A 13387-nucleotide genomic window follows, 5' to 3' on the forward strand; every position below is an offset into this window, starting at 1 on the left:
GAGGAAGATGTAAACACGTGTGTGTGCACGGGCGAGCCTCCCTCCTTGCGAGCACTCCCAACAGCTGGCGAGGTGGGCACGGTTAACAAGCCCTGCAGCTGGCAGATCTGTGCAGACACAATTGCACATGAGTGGCGGGGGAGCAGGAACCAGGGAAGAAATAAAATAGATAACAAGCAAGGGGAAAGGAGCGCTGTAAACAAGCAGCATATTTTCCCCTCCGCAGAGCGAGCTGCGTGGCTGGAGGCGGTGTCTGTGTGCAGCTTGGCTCCTAACCGTATCACAAACAGCTTCCAGATGCTTCCATCCCCAACCTTCTCTGGAATTCCTGCCCTTCACAGATGCCTCTCCATGAGGGGGGTCTGCCTGTAAGTAAAACGGGGTGGGTTTTGCGAATCACTCATTTCCAGTCCTCCTGACGGGCCTTTATTAATAAACTCGTTTCATCTGTCTCTTTGATTAGGAAATTTAACTGCTTAGTCGTGTGAGCAAAGAGGAGGGATGGGCAGCTTGCTGTCCGGACTGGGGTGTGGCCCCAGCCTGCGCGCTCCTCTTTGACATGTGCAGGCCTCGAAGGAAATGCCTGGGGGAGGCGGATGGACACGCCTGTGGATGGGGCCCTGCGGCCCTGCACAGTGTGCCTGTAATCAGGGCTCTGCCTTAAAGGAGGGACACACGGAGGACCCGGTGTCCAGGGCGCAGCTACAAAGAGCGGGAAGGCAGGGCCCGCTTGCCCCCCTCTTCCAGGTCCCCGGCTGGTCATTTCCAAGTGCGATTCCAACGCCAGCAGCAATGGCCACCCTAGGCAGGAAGAGGCAGGGGCGCTGGCAAGCCTCCCAAATCTGGTTCCCTGGTTCCCCACCCGGCAGGACGCACAGAACCGCGGTCTCTGGAGAGGACGCTACCTAACTCCGAGGGAGGCCGGCGGTCAGCGCCTCCTGGGACATCTGCCTGCCTCTGGGCTCCCCCCCACCCCGACCCTCTGCTTCCCCGCCCTGCTGCATCTGCACAGCGCCCTCAAGGCCGCGGCCAGAAGCGATGCAGCCGCGAGTCCATCCTTCTCCATCCCAGACCCCTTCTCAGGGTCGCCCCACTGTTCTACAGACACAGACTTCACACCTCGACCGCTCTGTGCCCAGGGCAGCCACACCCTCAGGGGGCCCTCAGGTGCTCCTCCAGCACCGGGCACCTGCGCGCCTGCCAGGCCCTCCTCAGATGTGCCCCTCATTCCCTGTGGGGGACCTTCTCCTCCTCCAGAGGCCGCGCGCCTGGCAGGGCCTTGCGGTCGTGCCTGTGACCGTGGCCCGAGCCTGCAGCGCCGGAGAAACGGTTGCTCGCGTGCCTGTTTTCCAGCGTGGCCCTGGGACCCCCCCGGCACGTGGAGCGGCCGGTCTCTCCCGGACCATCTGTTCCCAAGGACAGAGCCCACGCCCTCGACCCGGGAACTTTGAAATAACTATTTGTTGGACAGATTCCGTTGCAAAAGCTTGCTCTCAGGGGGAGCAGGCAAGACGCTGGAGCCGGGAGGGGGGAGCCCAGCCGCAGGGGCCCAGGGCCTGCCCATGCCACTGCCCTCCCGACCTCAGCCCTGCCCCGGACATCGTCGCTGCTTTGTTAGGGGTCAGCATGGCCTCGGACTATCGGGAAGGGCCTCGTGCTCAGGGTGGACTGCCGCCGCTGCGTTGCTGTTACCCAGGTCGGCGGGCTTACGATAAGGCCCCCCACAATCCCTCCCCACCCAGAACCTTGGAATGCGACCCTATTCTGAAAATCGGTAGTCAAGCTAAGGTCGCACTGGACTCACTTGGCCCCAATCCAGTGACCGTCGTCCTCTTAAGGAGAGACACGTGGACGCAGACACGCGGAGAACTCCAGGCAACACGCAGACTTGCCCAGGGAGGCGGGCTGCGGTGAGGCACCCACAAGCCGAGGCTGCTGGGGCTGCGGGGAGACAGAAGCAGCATCCCCGGGGGGTTGGCGGCACAGCCCTGCCCACCCCTCAGTCCTGAGCTTCCAGCCTTAAAACTGCCAGCGAATATCGGGTTTGTGTAGTTTTTCCTGTGGCCCTAGGCGCCCAACCAATTACATCACCACAATAAGGAACCGTTTTGAAGATTATTTTCAGTTTTCAAGACACTGTTCTTCAGAGGACGTGCTTTCCCTCCAGTGCGGGTCACGCTCTGCCCTCCGGGAAGCGGAACGAAACCGTCTGTGGCTGCGGTGGGTAGAGCAGGACCCAGGCAGGATTTCAGAGCCTGGCTGCGGGCAGCGCGCCGCGTCGGAACAGCGAGTGCCAACGCCAGGCCTTGTCCAGGTCAGGGACGCCGGCCAATCCCGTGCGCAGGGCCACCGAGTGGGGCACTGCCCGCAGCAGGAGGGCCCCTGGCAGACACCTGTGCGTCCTGCCGCCCGGTGCTGGCGGGGCAAGAGCGTGGTTTTACTTTGCCTGGAATCACCAGAAATTCCGAAATTAACCCTGTCCTTTCTCATGATCATTTCACCTCCCTCCAGCGAGGCACATGCTTCTTCCCTTTAAGCGGCCTCGCCGCCATTTCTATTGCACAAATGGTCACTGGAAACACTGAAACCCGCGCAGGGAGAAGCAGGTTGTAACCAGGTTCTGAGCGCTCCCCTCGCATCCACTGTGGTAACTGGGCAGGCTGTGCGCTCACCCTGGCGCGGGGCGGGGCACGGGAAGGGGCCGTGAGGCCGTGGCACTGCCGCAGCAGGAAGCCATAGTGGACAGGCATGCCCGGCAGGGCCACAGCGGGGCTGGGCCTGGGCTGGGCCTGTGCACGCGCGGTGCAGAGCGGCCAGGGAGGCCTCCGGCGCTCCAGCCGCGGCCTGGCTCATGCGCGCCTTTGTCTGACCTGCTGGGTGCGGGTGCTCCTGGGGAATGAACGGAGCGATGAGATGGCCTCGCGGCTTTCCGGGTCTCCAGGGTCAGCCTTCACATCTCCCAACTGTCACTTCTTATTCCCCAGGAAAAAGTTAGAGATAAGAGAGAAACAAACAAACAAGGCAAAATAAGCCAGGAAAAAATTACTCAATAAAAGGCGAAGATAAAGCAGTAAAAACACACAGCCACGGTGAAAACGAAAATGCCAAGCTGGACAAAACCATCACCAAAGGCCAGGCAGGGGCCTCCATCTAGATTAAGAACAAATAAAGCAATAAACCATGTGTCAGTGTCAGGTCTGAGGTCCGTGCCGGGGTCCCGCGTCGGCAGGCTCGCCGGTGAAGGTCCTGGCAGGTGGCTGTCCCTGCGGATGACCAGGCAGAGAGCGTGCCCTGACCACTGTCTAACGGCGGGGAGGGGTGTCCGCTCCCGTGGCTCCAGGAGGGGTCGGCCGGTGTCTGCACTGGGTCCTCCGGAAGGCAGGGCTCAGATGCAGCACCTTGCTGTGCAGCGGCTGCTCTCAGACCCCGGACCACTTCCTCGTGACCCCAGGAGGCAGGAGCGTCTGCACAGGCCAGGGACTCGAGAAGCAGACTGATGGGTTTACCTCATCCCTCCAGTCTTGACTGACTCTCACTTGACCTTGAAAGCGATAACCGGTTTTCCACTCCATTTCAAACTGAATTATTTAAGATGTCTACATCCAGAGGATGTTGTGAAGATAAAATTAATACACCTTGCCATGGTGCCGAGGATGCACTAAGTAAATAACAGCTACTATTATGCATAAAAATACACACACATAAAGTATGTAGAAATGAACATGGGGAAATAATACAAGGGAGAGGAAAAGGCTTTTCAGAGGAATCTTATTTGCTGTTGGACATTATTTACCCCTTTTGAGTCTCAGTTTCCACATCAGTAAAGCTACAGACATCTCACCACACTTTTTTCCGATAAAGAACAGGAGAACATCGTGTATGCCGCACATGCTATAGACAAGTACTGTAGGTCATGTAAGAGCACAGCCTGCCCCTCCCGCCGAAAATGGCATTCGACACATTTTAATCATTTGCTGTATATTAAAACCCAAACATCCTTCAGGTACTGAACTCTACATAAGTAAATTGTTTCATTCATCTTTTGAATTATAACTTAAGTACTCAAAGTGGTGTTTTAAGCATCTGCAAACCTGTATCTATTTGTATAAATGTGTGTGTGTATTTTATATAAAAATAAAAAGACCTCAATTGACCTGAAATAATTCTCTTCTTGAGATATTTTGGAGATATGATTTGAAAAAGGTAAGGTTCAAACGATTATAAAAACCCTGAGGGGCATTTCCAACCCCCATACACTCTCTCATGCACACACAACGTGTGTGTGTGTGTGTGTGTGTGTGTGCATACACATTCCAGTTTATGTCCTTAACGGTGTCTTTAGGAAAGTTATTTAAAAATGAGTAACTATCTAAAGACCCCAAGACCTACAGTGGCGTGCTTGAGTAATTTTGGGGCTGATGACAGCTCAGGAGAGCTGATCTTGAATGAGGCCGCCGACCATACAGGGTAGAATTGTGCGTCCAAAATCCTGTCTGTTCCTCGTCTTTGACTGCCTCTTTGGATTTTGATGAGAAGAAATGAGTAAATGAACATTTAACCTCTCTGCTGATACTTACCTTTTCTCAGAAGATTTGAGGATATATCCTTGAGGAAGTAATCAGAAAAGAAGTCAGGTTACTGTTAACAACTTCAAAGGGCTTTTATTATTATTATTATTTCAAATTTTCATTTTAAAGAGATTCATTCTGATGATAAGAAAGGATGGAGAGAGGATAAAGGGAGGGGAACAAAAGGAAAATCTATGCTTCTACCTTTTTCTTACAAAATAAATGCAATTTTACTACATAATTCTAAGTGCTTCACTGCGTCTAGACATAAAATAGTCCATCCCAGAAGTCCATCCCCAAACCTTGGACAGAAATGCCTCTGCTGTCGTGGTCCTCTGGACCACTCCGGGGGTCCACAGGTTCATGCAGCATGGGGCCGTTCTCACATTCATGCAAACAGGTCATTTTCTCATGCGACTGATGATCTCGGGAAATCATAAGCTGCACCGACTTTCCTGGAGTTTGGTTGTCGAAGCACGTTTAACCATCAAGATCAGAACCAGGCATATTCAGAGCCTGTGCACTCACTGTAAGCTGGTGTCCAGGTAACGGACCCCTAGCAGACACTGAATCAACCTGGAGCTCTGGCCAGATGCCACACAGCATCCCAGAAGAGAAAGGATGGCATGGCAGACACAGTATGAGGTGACGTGGCACTGCGTAGGTCCCGGACCAGACAGCGGGAAGCAAGTAGGAGGTCATTCAAGCTCGAATAATGAAAGGGGCTCTGTAAATTGGAACTTCAGAAACAAATTGCTTTTGAGTCAACAGAGATGGGGAACAGCATCATAAGCAAGGTGTGTTCACTTCCCACGAGGTCCTCCAGGGAGGAGAGGGCTGGAGGTTGAGTCAGACCACCAGTGGCCACGGACTGAGACCCTCGTGCCTGTGTAGCAAGATATCAATGAAAACCCAAAAGGGTGGGGTTCCGAGAGTTTGGGGGCTGGTGAACACAAGGCAGGCCCAGTCCTTCATCATCTGCCCATTTTTCTGGGCCCTTTATTATGTCGTCTACAATAAACGATTATTTACAATAAACATAAATGTTTCTCTGAGTTCTGTGAGTACCTCTAACAAGTTAATGGAACCTGAGGAGGGTCCCAGGAACCTCTGATTTATGGCTGGTCGGTCAGAAGCCCAGGTGACAACCTCGACTTGCTGTTGGTGTCTGAAGTGAGGACAGATCTGTGGGACCAAGCCTGTCACCTGTGGGGTCCGACGTTAACACCAGATGAGCAGTGTTGGGACCGAGTTCGTTGCTTGGTGGTGTGGGAAGGACACATATGGGACTGGCCTCCGTGCCCGCAGCCCACAGGCTCTGCTGCCGGGCCCCAGCTGCGTCCGGCCGCTCCTAAGTCCACGTCTTCCCAGAATGCGGAGGGCAGCCTCCGCCCCTGCCGGGCGAGGGCAGCTCAGTCTGCTTTCCCTGGGCGCTGGCCACACCTGCCCCGCTCTGCCCAAGGGCCGTGCCCAGTAAGCAGAGCTGTGGCTGCCTCGTCCGCCCCCTTCCTGCCCGGCAGTCCCTCCCTGCAGCTGCTTCTCCCTCCTCCCGGGCACTGTGCCCAGCACACGGAGAAAAGATCATGTTTTTCAGGGCACAAAGTCAATAGGAAGTCACAGTCAGTCAACACACACATTTCCAAGGAGTGTCTATTTTTGAATTCCAGTGAGTGAATATTTTTTAAAGTTTTATATCTTCACTCCCTTCAGAAAAAATCTTGACACAATTAAATAATTTTTTTAAAACTTCACAGTTGGCAGCGATTCCCCTCCAACAATTCATAATCAAATTGTACCTCCCCCAAGCCCCCAGCCAACTTTATTCCATTCCTAACAGGGAGTCACTGTAGGCCCTGTTTCATGACTTTTACTTTTATCAAGAAATGTTCTTTTGTCACTGTTTTTCTTCATGGAAACATATGGCTGATGGTGGGGAATTTATTATTTTCTAATCTAAAAAACAAAGCTACCAATGTCAGCTCACCTATGAATGGGATCTTTAGACATGACCGCCTTTGCGTCACCCGCGGTTGGCTCGGAACAGGAGCTTGACTGGGGGCTGGAGCGCCATCTGCAGCAGATGGCCCTGTACACAGAGCCACCATGAAAGGCTATTCAAAACAATTAACTCTGATTCACGCTAAGCAGAAATAAACAATCACCCATTCAAGTGGGAATTAGTTCCACTATCTTTATCCAAGTCATCAAAACAAAGTTGTCCAAGTCGGGGCATCTGAGAGGCGCCCAGGAGCACCGTACCACAAAGGCGCAGGCTTGCCTGTCTGTCTCTGTGACCCAAGCCAGAGGTAACGCGACATCTGCATCGCTAATTGCTCCGTTCCGAAACGTGTTGACACTTGGGTTGGTGCTGAATGGGCCTCTGAGTGGCTCTCCAGACTTGACAGGGTCCATCTCACCAGCCACAACAAGTGTGCCTATCTAAGCAGGCTGCTGTTTGTGTGCTCCAAGAAACAGACAGAACGTCCCCTCAGAACACTTGACTCATGAAGGGTCTGTGCAGATGCGCACCCCCTTCCTCTCCACCGGCTTTGCTGGCCTGCAGCTACTGTGGACGCAGGTGCGGTGGCTGCCCAGGGGTAAGGTTCCTGCGTCTCCACTGCAAATGTCCCATGCAGGGTACCCTGGTTTTTCACATTCCCCACTGGAAGCCTCGCCCTCGGCTCCATGCAAGGGGGATGGCTGGCACAGCACCCGTTCTCCCCAGTGTCCCTAATTAATGAGGTGCTGTGACTCATGTGGCTATTCCGCTTCATCCTAGCAGCCCCCCAAAGCCTCACCTTGGAACTGTTGAGAAATGTAGGTGAAGTTGGTAAGTGCAGATGGGTGGCATAGGTAGTTAAATGTTTGTGGTTACACAGCCCTGTCTTCTTTAGCATTCATTGCTCCGAAATAAGGACCTTAGATCTGTAGCGAGCAGCATCACGAATTTGAAAAATGCAGCACGTGGGGCACGGATGGCTGGATCCAGGTCGGGAGAGGACAGGACACGGTGTGGGGCTGTGCCCAGAGGTTCACACAGTGATCGTCAGCCTTGCGGCTCCTGTTGTGGGGTCAGGACAAGAACCCCCAAATCTAGGCCAAACGGCCTTTTGCTGCAGAAGCCAACCCCTGAGCAAACATCCCTAGCTTCATTTGTGTTATAGGCCCGTTTCATAATCTGTGTTTTCGCTGCCTAATGCATTCCCCCCTGCGGTTGCCAAATACCCGGTGGCGACACAATGAATAGCAGGATGGCAGGGACAAACCCAGCATTAAATGGCAATTACTAAGGAGGAGAGCTCCCAAGCATGGCGTGGGGAGCTGTCTCTCCTCCCTGCCCCTCCAACAGGTCTGCCCCTTCCCCACCCGCTCCCTCAAAATGCTGTCGCTGGGCCCTGCGCGTCCTACAAACTACGGATGGGATTTGGCACCGTCCAGACCCAGCCTGCATCCCTGGGTAGTCATCTCCATACTCTGACAGCACATGCCTACTGCGGCCCTTCCAGAGGTGTCTTGGCCACCATCTCTTTGTCCCTGGCATTGCTGTTGTGGAACTCCTGGCGAGAGGGCCACTGAGGCATCGGTCCCCAGAACTCAGATTCTCTGCACGTACCGGCCACTAAAGGGGAGCTCACTGAGTGAGTCCCCCCTGAAGCTTCTCTGCTTCCTGTCTGGCACCAGAAAACCTGATTCTTCCATTTCCTATATCTTGAAGGTGAGCTGACAATTGCTCACCTCACATGACTATGAAATGAACAGAGACATGTCATTCCAAAACATTTCTCAAATGCTTAGGCTGCAAAAGATTTACCAGGTAAAACAACTTGACACATAAATATCGGATAAATATACTTGCCTGTCATTTAAAAACTTTCTTGGTGATTTGATGAGGTTAAAAAATGCCAAGTCACTGTGATTTCAGTGTATCTTTACATTCATTATCTGTTTCATTGAGTGGAAAAACCTGCTTTAATTCTGGTACAAAGGAGATTCACGGTCTTCATCAGACACGTTTTAATGGGATCAGCCTGGGTATAAGACTTTCCTCTACTGACATCGTCATCATTACCTCCTGTAAAGGAATGTGATGGAGCTCATAGGAATTTCTTTTAAAAAATCAAGAAATGGGTGCAACCATGTTAGATATGAAATCATGTAGACAATAAACAACCTTTATTGGAAGACTCATCTCTAATCACTGGTCCTTCACATCAGTTTTGGAAAGAGTTCACAGTCTAAAGAAGTTGATTTCTAATTAGATGTGAATTATACTGTTTTCTATATTATGTTTAATTAAAGAATGAGCAAATAGTTGTGACAACTGGCAAGATGGTTATTTTGTACCATCTCGGGCTCAGCTACAGCTACAAAAGGGGCATGCAATCAGCAATTGTCTTTAAAAAGAGCACTTAGTATAAAATGATTAGTTTCATCAATTTAGACCTATTTTCTTAAACAAATAGAACTCCTAGAATAGCTTTGTCTGTTCAGATTGGAAGACCTTTTTATAACAGAAAAGGAAGACTATTTAGATACCACCCTTTCTTTCTTAAGAGGGCAAATCGCTTCATTTCACATGGTTAACATTTATCACATTCACCGTGGCACTGGAGACGTTCCTAGTCTCTTGACAGATACGAATTCACCTAATTTTAGAATCTTACTATATAAAAACCTTAAATGTTATGGATTTTCATAAAAACATTTTTTAATGTCCTGGTGCTGTACTATTCAAAAGAAAACTGCATTTGTAAAATCATCATCAATGTTTCACTATAATTGGAAATGTATCATTGGAAAACTTAACCTTTAATGGAAGGAAAGGACCTACGTCAAAAAGCCCACCTCCACTGGAAACAGCGCTTACGTCCGCACATGGAGGCGCGCAGAACCACACACACATTGTCTCTGCATGTCGGGTCCATATAGATGTTTGGTGTATATAAATGAATGTTTCTTCTTCAAGCCGCCTTCCGAATCATCAGTGTCAGTGTCAAAATTTGAAAATCACTATGCCCTATTTGTGGATCTTCATAAGGGTGTAAACTGTGTACACAGAGTTACACACGGATGTAATGGTGCATATTTAGAGTTCAGAAAAAGGAAAACAGCTAAAGATAAACCAGACATATTATTTGGATAATATTGTGAGAAATAAATGCCAGGCAACATATTACCTCAACCTTAAAAAAAAAAAAAAAAAGTAACATCTCTTAATTTAAAATAAAATTACATGTTGTAATATGTCATTTTTAAAATTTTGGACCAACCTAACAAAGACAGGGTCATGAACCATGTTGCTAAAATGTCTGGACTTGGCACGACCCTATTCAGTTTAGTCTAGGCCCTGCAGAGGCACAGAGGCCCCTGGCTCATGCCAGTATGTCCACAGCTACGGGAAATCCATTTCAAAGTGGGCCTCAGGGGCAGCACAAAGAGCTCAGACTCTGCAGGAACTTCAGACCGAGCACCCTCCTAGACTCAGAGGAGTGTATAAAATCATTCTGCTTAAATACTGTGATGAACCTAACGGTAATCATGCTTTCCTAGGTTAGAGGTTTTACTATATCTTGTTTTATCATAGTAAGAATGTATTTAAAACTGGGTAAGGAAAATCTAATTTACTGGGTTGTTACATTAGCAAGATACTCATTTCCAGCCATCTGAAATTTATAGAAGCTATTACATTATACTCTTTTAATCAACAGAGCTTGACTTCTTATCAGTACATTTTGCATTATGATGGAAGACATTGATTAAGTGGTGCTTAATGGATTATCAGATATTATCTTCTGTGCAATTTGTAAAGAATTAGGTTAATAATTTTCCAATCTTAAGGTCTAGAAAATTTGGTTTCTTTAATAGGGCATGATTTATTACTGGTACAATGATTAGTTTGACACAGTGTGTGGGAAGTCAGTGGAGGAAGGCTGTTGGGGCCCCCTAGGAAGAACAAACCCCCATAGAATGACCATAATCTGAGAGAAATGTTTCCCCATCAGTATTTTATTGGTACAAAATACATGCATGTAAAGCAGGACAGCAATCGACTAACTTTAGGGAAAAACAGGACTGCTAAAAACTATCAGGGGATATGTACAAATCAGGAAAGACTTCAAAACAGCTTATTAAAGGTATCTAATGGTGTAACACATAGAATATAAAAGGACACAGATGAAGAAAATCAAACACTTCCACTAAAGAAAAAAAATTGTCAAAATAGTCTGGGTGGTATTTCATTTCAAAGGAGTATATATTAATGCCCTTTTTAATTATGTGTAGAGAAATTTGGAATTTTGAAAATAGGAATTATAATGAATCTCTCAGGTCTACAAAGATTTCAATCTACATTTCATATCAGTTACTGCTTTTTTCCCAATTATTTTCTTTTCTCCTAATCCTGCCTCATTTCTTCTAAAATTACCTTTGCATTCACTGCTTTTTTAAAAAATATAAAAAATGTCTTTATAAAGGTGCAGCATTTCCAGCCCATAATCCTTTTTAACCAAATAGTTCATTATATTTACTTTTAGTCCAGTTCTTAAAATTGTGAACTGGCCTTTCACATTGGAATATAAGTTAATATCAAGTTAGTAGAGGAAAATATAACATTGGCCATATTAAATATAACCAGTCTCACAAAAATTAGTAATATGTTCCACTGAACATATGTGAATAAAAGCAAAAACTTCAGACATTCATTTGACAAGATCAGAATCTCAATGTCCAAATGGCTGGCCTTGTAGAGATTAATCATTTGAACAATTAAATATTGTTCTTTTCATTTGCAGGTTTCTTACAGGTTGACTTTAATTGTAGCATAAGAAAAGTAGACTGTAAGTCTTTGTGAATATAAACACAGTTTTTAACTGGAATTACTTTCTTAATTAAGATGAATTGTTTTGTAACCATAGCAGAACACAAAACAGAACGTGCCAGGGAATTTCTCAGGCACCAGGATAAAGGCCCTCGGTGGTCGCTGGCAGCCTCCCCTCCAAGCAGCCAGAACACGGTAGCTGCCCTGACGGTGAGCTCGGCCGCACCAGTCCCGGTTCAATGGATGTTGAATTCAATCCAAATTCCAGAGTAGCAGGTTGTGAAAGGTAATTTCCTGAAGGTGATTTTGTTTTTGACGTTCATTATGTTTATTAGAATGAAAATTGGTTTTGGTGAAGCTCATGTATAAACCCTCCATGTGTTTGGTGGGATGGGGGGGGACATTTAATGTTTATATTATAGCATTTATTTAAAATACACACACACACAAAAGCAAGCTTGCCCTTGGAAAGTGTGATTACCACAAACAGTTGATTCAGTTCTAAACATCTGAAACCGTATACGAAACAACAGCTGCGTTTGGGTAAATACATCAAATATACAGAAATATATAAAACTTAATCATGTCATTTATAGTGTGGCTGTTAAGCTGCAAATTGCATTGCAAAACATCACAAAAAATAAGGGAGTCACCTCAGTCCTCCACCACAGAGCTCTTTCACATCAAATGGACCCAGTTCTGTCCCAGAAGGAAATGCCCGGGATCCAGTTCATAACCTGCTCAAGCGCCGCTGAGCTCCCGCCCACGGCTGTGCAGAGGGGGTCCCCAGAGCCACAGATAAAAGGACAGAGTTCTTCTTGGCAGGCTGAGGGCTGAAGTGGCTCCACCTCAACTGTACCCCCAAGAACTGTGCCCCAGACACAAGCAAGTCCCCTAGGGAACAGCACGGGGCCTGGAAATACCCAGCAGGTGCGGGCTCGTGACCCAGTGGGACGGGAGATGCTGAGGTGCCTGGCCCCGTGCTGAGCCAGAATTCTGAGACTCGGCCATAGAGTGACAGGCGGGCTGGTCTTGGTCCTGCATGAAGTGCCTGAATCTGCCATCTGGGGTTACCGTGCACCTGTGGGAACACAGGTTGTTCATGTCATAGTTTCAGATTCTCATGTGTATTGGAATCTCCTTCTCAGCATCTTGGTCTGCCCTTCTGCAGGCATGCCCAGGTTCTAGGGTCCCTGCCCCAGAGGGGGCATGCTGCCCACATTTCATCTGGCCATAAATTGTGCGTATGTGTCCAACTGGACATCAGGAAGGTCGTCTCACAATCAGGCTGCATGGGAAGCCACCGTAGACACTGGACACTGACTTTGATTTCTGGGCAGTTGTGGAAGAGCAAAGACTATCTTTTAAGTTAGAAAGAAATGCGTGGTGCTTTTGTAAATGACTTTGGGAGGCTCTGGAAGAGCTCCAGGGTCAAATATGTTTCATGCACTTCTCCGCCACACATGGTCCCACACTTCAAGTCATAGGCTAGGCCCGATGTGGTTTTCTCCTAGTTAAATGTATATGTGATGATAACTTATTTTCTGCTGTAGGGTGCAGTGAACGCTGATCCATCTCAGCTTATTTGTGATAGTAATGCAAACACGTGGGAGTCTTGCTATGTGTCAGGAAGTTTTAAGTGCCTTGCATGCGGGACCACATTCCCCTCCTTGGCCAGAACTAGGAGATGGCTTCCACTCCTTTCTGTGTTTAAGTCAGGAGGAAATGAGAACCGGGGAGATTCCAGTTCAGAGGCCCGAGTCCCGAGTCACACCAAGAGCCGTGGTGTGAAACAGGGACGCACGCTGCTCTGAGCTGTCTGCCCCTTGTGCTGCTTCTCAGGATGCAGCCAGCAGGTTGAGCTCACCCGGGAGCACCAGAAGGCCCCTTCAGGAGGCGTGTGCATGGCAGCAGGTGCATTTCCTGGAAAACAGAGACAAGTCATGCCCGTCAGGAAGGAGATACCACCTGGGCAAGACAAGGTGTCTGCATCCTAGTTCTA

This window comes from Manis javanica, chromosome 9, assembly GCF_040802235.1.
Source record: "Manis javanica isolate MJ-LG chromosome 9, MJ_LKY, whole genome shotgun sequence".
NCBI lineage: Eukaryota > Metazoa > Chordata > Mammalia > Pholidota > Manidae > Manis > Manis javanica.